This window comes from Gekko japonicus, unplaced genomic scaffold, assembly GCF_001447785.1.
Source record: "Gekko japonicus isolate JY-2015 unplaced genomic scaffold, Gekko_japonicus_V1.1 scaffold809, whole genome shotgun sequence".
NCBI classification, from domain to species: Eukaryota; Metazoa; Chordata; class Lepidosauria; order Squamata; family Gekkonidae; genus Gekko; species Gekko japonicus.
Window position 1 is genome coordinate 454,734 of NW_015172578.1, and position 5,586 is coordinate 460,319.

Sequence of the window (5,586 nt, forward strand, 5' to 3'; positions counted from 1 at the left end):
ATGAGAAGGGAGCACTCACTGGAAAAGACCCTGATGCTGGGAAAGATTGAAGGTCAAAGAAGACGGGGACGGCAAAGGATGAGATGGTTAGACAGTGTCATCGATGCAACGAACATGAAATTGAGCCAACTTCGGAGGACGGCGGAAGACAGGAGAGCCTGGCGGGAGATTGTCCATGGGGTCGCGAAGAGTCGGACTCGACTGTGCGACTGAACAACAACAAGGGATATGCAAAGGAGACGTTCCCTCAAAACAAAAACAGATGCATGGATTGATGGTTTGCATTTTGATTTGATACTAAGCACTGATAATTGTATATTATCTCCATCCAGGTAGCTGGACCACCTGCAAGAGAAGGCATGGTGGCAAGCGGTGGCTGAAGTGCTCCCAGTGGTGGCAAGGGCCACACTTACATGCTTCACCACCAATCCATAAAAGTGGTACCTTCTCAGCCTTGGTCGAGTTAGGCTGCTAGTTGTCATAATTGCTGCCAAATTCCCCTGAGGCTGTGTCATCCACACACAGGGAAATGTGGAGATGGGCCCAGGCTATGTGGAAGCCCTAGGACGTCAGAATGCACCCAGCCCCTCTCCACAGATATGGTGGACACTGGGAAGCAGGAAGACCTAGTGTGGGCATGGGACATAGACCCTGGGGAAGGGGGCAGGTGAAAGGGAGGCCTTGTGAGGATCTGGGCTTCTGGTAGACAGAGCCCTCAGGCTGCCTCCTCCTCTGCAGGCACCATCCAGGCTGCCCTGGGACAGTGCTCCCTACTGCAACCTCCTCACATACTAGGGGTCCATCTCATCTACCTCCTTCCTGCTCTGTACATTTGGGTGGCATGGAGATACTGGAGAAGGTGCTATGCCAGGAAATACTGGGAACGCAACAGAATGCTGCAGCTCTCCAACAGCATCTGCCTGGACTAGTTCTTCCTGGACATGGTGGCCATCCAAGCCCTGTGTAAGGAACTTGGGCCAGCACTCCAGGGCCAGGCTCCTGTCTCCCATGCCATTCCCATCTTGCAGAAGGTGCTGATTTCCCTCTGATTCATCACCACCTCCTTCCAAAGGGGTAATGGCCAAGGTCCTGGAGGTTGTTTGCAAGTCAGTACCTTCACAGCTTCCCAGACACCATGCTGGGCCACTTTCAGGAGTATGTGTGCTTCCCTTTGGAGGATACTGAGCTGGCACCCATTCAGGCCTAGTTCACTTTTTGTGGGCTTTCCCAATGTTGTTGGGGCCATGGACTGCACACCCCTCCCCCACCCCAGTAGGAGCCACAGCTTTACTGCAACTGACATCACTTAGACAGCCTAAATATCCAGGTGATCTACAATTATGATCTTCATGGACCTTGAGATCAGGTTCCCAGGCATCATGCTTGATGCCGAGATCTTCATGGTATCTGGCCTCAACTGCTTGTTGGCCACCTGGACAGAGGGCTAAGAATGGATGCTGGGTCAGTACCCTGGGGAGGTAGGGGAGCCACTAGGCCAGGGCTCCAGGTCTTGACAGCTGTGCTTCCTCCCATGAGAAGTGACCAAGGATACCCCTCATACCATACCTGCTGGTGCCATATCCTAGGGACAAGCTGCTAGACTTTGCCACCTACAACCAAGCCCACTGCCAGACACACATGGCCATTACATGGGCATTCAGCCAGCTGAAGATGCCGTTCCATTGCCTCCACCATATGAGAGGCTGCAGGGCCATGCAGCCCTCAGCAGTCACCAAGATCTTTGCTGCCTGCCCCTGTTCCAGTGAGTCCAATAGGGTGGTGTTGGAGGCCCCCTAGGCTGGGGAACTGGGTGATGGGCAGCCAAAAGAGGCAGTAGCAGGGCAGGATTTCAGGTACAGTGATGAACATGAGCAGTTACAGGGACATATATGACACCATGGTCTCAATACTGTCTGGCCCACTAGGCCAGTTGGGGCACATGGAGCCAAGGGCTAGGTGGGTCCTTGTGATCTTGTGCCCCCTCACTACAGTCCGTCTAGGTGTCTGCCCCCCATGGTGACAGAGTCTCCCTTCATAGAGCAAGCACACATTCATCTGGACCACCTACCAGCCCATCACCCTTGCACATAGTGGCCAGGAAGGTGTGTGTGAGGGGAGGGGCTGGGGACCTAAGTGTGAGGCCAACCTTGAAGGTGCTGCTGGACTCATGCCATATTTGGCAAAGGAACATGACAGGGGGTCAGTGGCAGCTGAACAACCAACCACAGACACACAAGCATGGGCATCCCTGGCTCAGAGCCCTCCCTCTTTCTCATGTGATCAGGCAGCCTTAAGGAGGAGTCACAGATGGGGGTAGGGGAGGAGTGGGGTGGGGAGGAGCATGGAGCTGCTGTCATGCAGGCAAAACCAAACAAAGACACAGTTGTTGTACAGCCCAGACTTAATTGAACTGCCAATTATGGACAGAACTGATTACTCAAGTTACCACCTCCCAGGGCACTTGGGAAGTCAGGACTTCCCTAGCACAGTGTGTGTCTGAATGTGGTGGCCTCACAGGCAGAACAGCTGCCTGAGGTGCAGCACCCCAGATGGCAGGCTGGGATCACAGACTGAGCAGAGTGGGGATGAACGGTAGGGGCCATGTTCCAGGGTCTTCTTGTTGAATCATTTACCTGCAAGAAAGCAAAACAGAGACATACACAGCAATTGCAACCAGTAGAAGCATTGTACTGGGTTCAGCCATGTCTATGATGCCCCAGCAGGGTCCATTGTCCCACCTGTGGAGGGGGAATGGCCAGGAGACTCCCTTGAGGCAGAAGCTGTTGCCATCCAAATTACATTTGTCCATTCTGGTTGGAAGTGCTCAGAGACTGAAAATCATCAATGTACAACAGCTGGTGTTGCTGCTGTATGGAGCTCTGATCCTGCAAGGGAAAGCGTCTCAGGGCTGCTTGGCCAGCTGGGCCACAGAGAACAGGGGAGTGGCTCTCAGGCACTTGACCCACAGTTGTGCCCTGTTCACTGAACAAAGAGGAGCCTGTCTAGTGCAGCATTGCTAGCATCTGAACCCTCCCTCAGAGGTTACACCTTCCTGTGGAGCCACCTCATTACATGGCTGGGACTGCCCCCACACCAACACACTGTTGACCTCAGTTGTGGAAGCTGCCTGGCATTGGGGGACAGTACCCAGCCTCGTGCAATGGGAATGGGGGAGGTGGACATAGATGGCTGTTTAAGGCAGCTGGATTCCCAGCCCTTGCTTACCTGTCAGTGCATGAATGCCCCTCTACATCACATGCCACTTTCACTTACTCCCCGGCACGATCAGATGCCAGGAGAAGCGATGGAGGGGAACGGGAGATTGCCGAACTACACATGTCTGAGCATGCGCAGTTCAGGCAGGAGCCGGGGATGCGCCAGCAGAAAGACGGGCCGGCGATCCCACGGCCGGCCTTGATGCGGCCGTCGTGGATAAACCACCTTGGTAGGTGGTACATATTTGATGCGTTTCATCGGGGGAAGGGTCGGATCGGGGACGGGTGCGCAACGCTGCCCAGATGTTGCAGTGGGATCACGCCCGTTTGCTCTGGCCCCGATCCGGCCCACTCCCGGCCCAAAACCCCTCGTGTGGACAGGGCCTTTGTATCTCTTTCACTGGGAGCAAATACAGACACAACTCAGGAAGTTCATGATTAAAATCTCCCATGTTTTTTCCTAAAGGATAAAAGTAGCTCTGGGCAGAACAGTTAGGACTGGGTCTATAGAACTTGGGGGTGGGTAAATAATTTCCTCTGTGGCATTTCCCCACTCTTGATGCCCCTGGGAATTGCAGTTTGCTCCAGGATGGAAACATAAATGCATCCATATGTGTATGTTTGCCCCTTGGTCAGTAATAGTGGTGGTGGTAGCTGGAAAATGGTACAAGGGAAAGGGTTAACCCTGCAGTTACTGGTCCTGATCCAACTCACAATCACACCCCACATTAAGCTACTTTTAACCTTTAAAAAGATAAGTGATCCTCATTATATATGTCCTGGGTCATGTTTAATACTGAGGGGCAGCTCTTATAGCATATCATTGAGGCCTGCAACAAGTTATATGCACCCAGTCAAGCTCCACATTTTATTTGAACAAGTTGTCCAGTGCCCTTGGAGCTGTCTATGGACTGGAAGAGCCGCCTCCTGCTGAGGTGTCTGTTACCCATTTCCTTCCTGCACCCTGCTTCGCAGAAGCATGCTACCTACCCCTGTTGCCAGTTTCATCATGGAAAGTGGCTAACAAGGACCACACTACCCAATGCTGCCTGTATGTCCTGTCTGGTTAAGCCAGTCAGCTCATAGTGTAATTAAAGAGCCAGTTTGGTGTAGTGGTTAAGTGCGCAGACTCTAATCTGGGAGAACCGGGTTTGATTCCCCACTCCGCCACTTGCATCTGGCTGGATGACCTCGGGCAAGCCATAGTTCTGATAAGAGCTGTTCTTGAAAAAGAGCAGTTTCTGTCAAAAGCTCTCTCAGCCCCACCTACCTCACAGGGTGTCTGTTGTGGGGAGGGGAAGGGAAAGGAGTTTGTAAGCCGCTCTGAGACACCTTTGGGTAGTGAAGGGCGGGGTATAAATCCAATATCATCATCTTCTTCTTCTTCTTCCTCCTCCTCCATGTGGTTAAGGTTTCAGGACTCTTAAAATATAGTATCTTGTGCCCAGTGGTGTACATAGCCTATTTGGCACCCAGATAATTTTTTAACATCACCCTCCTTTATTTTTTATCATCAAGTCACAGCTGACTTACGGTGACCCCGTAGAGTATTCAAGGCAAGAGACGTTTGCCATTGCCTGTCTCCATGCCGGCCCTGCTTAGCTTCTGAGATCTGACAAGTTCAGGCTAGGCTGGGGCTATCCAGTTCAGGGCCCCTCCTCAATACAACAAAATTATTTTCAGTAATAAGGATGAAGTAAAACAAATAATAATGGTGGCCATAAAATAGATTCAGGTGGGTAGTTGTGTTGGTCTGAAGCAGCAGAACAAAGTTTGGTCTTAAAGGTGCTACTGGACCCAAACTTTGTTTCAATGGCAAGAAAAGAAATGCAGGCAGTGAAAAATTTATTTAACTTTGTATATATAAACATGCTAGGAGAGAAAAAAATCAAATGCCAACATGCTATTCCATCATGGGAGCCAGCATGGTGTAGTGCTTGAAGTGTTGGACTAGGATCTGGGATGTCCAGGTTTAAATCCCCACTCAAGCCATGGAAGCTTGCTGGGTGAACTTGGGCCAGTCACATTACTCTCAGCCTAGCCCAGACCTAGATAGCCCCAGGATAGCCTCATTTCATCAGATCTCAGAAGCCAAGCAGGGCTAAGATGGAGGCAGGCAATGGCAAACCACCCCCAAATGTCTCTTGCTTTGAAAACCATACAGGGTTGCCATAAATCACCTATGACTTGATGGAAAAACAAACAAACAAAATCCATTCACACCACTGATGTTCTGAGCAGACACTTAGGAGAGCTTCTGTTCACCATTTGGAAGCCCAAGAGCTGACCATCCCAAACATCTACAAGATATTTTTGAGAGCTAGGATTCTGCCTTTGTACTAAATTTACTGACACTAGCCAAAGCATCACA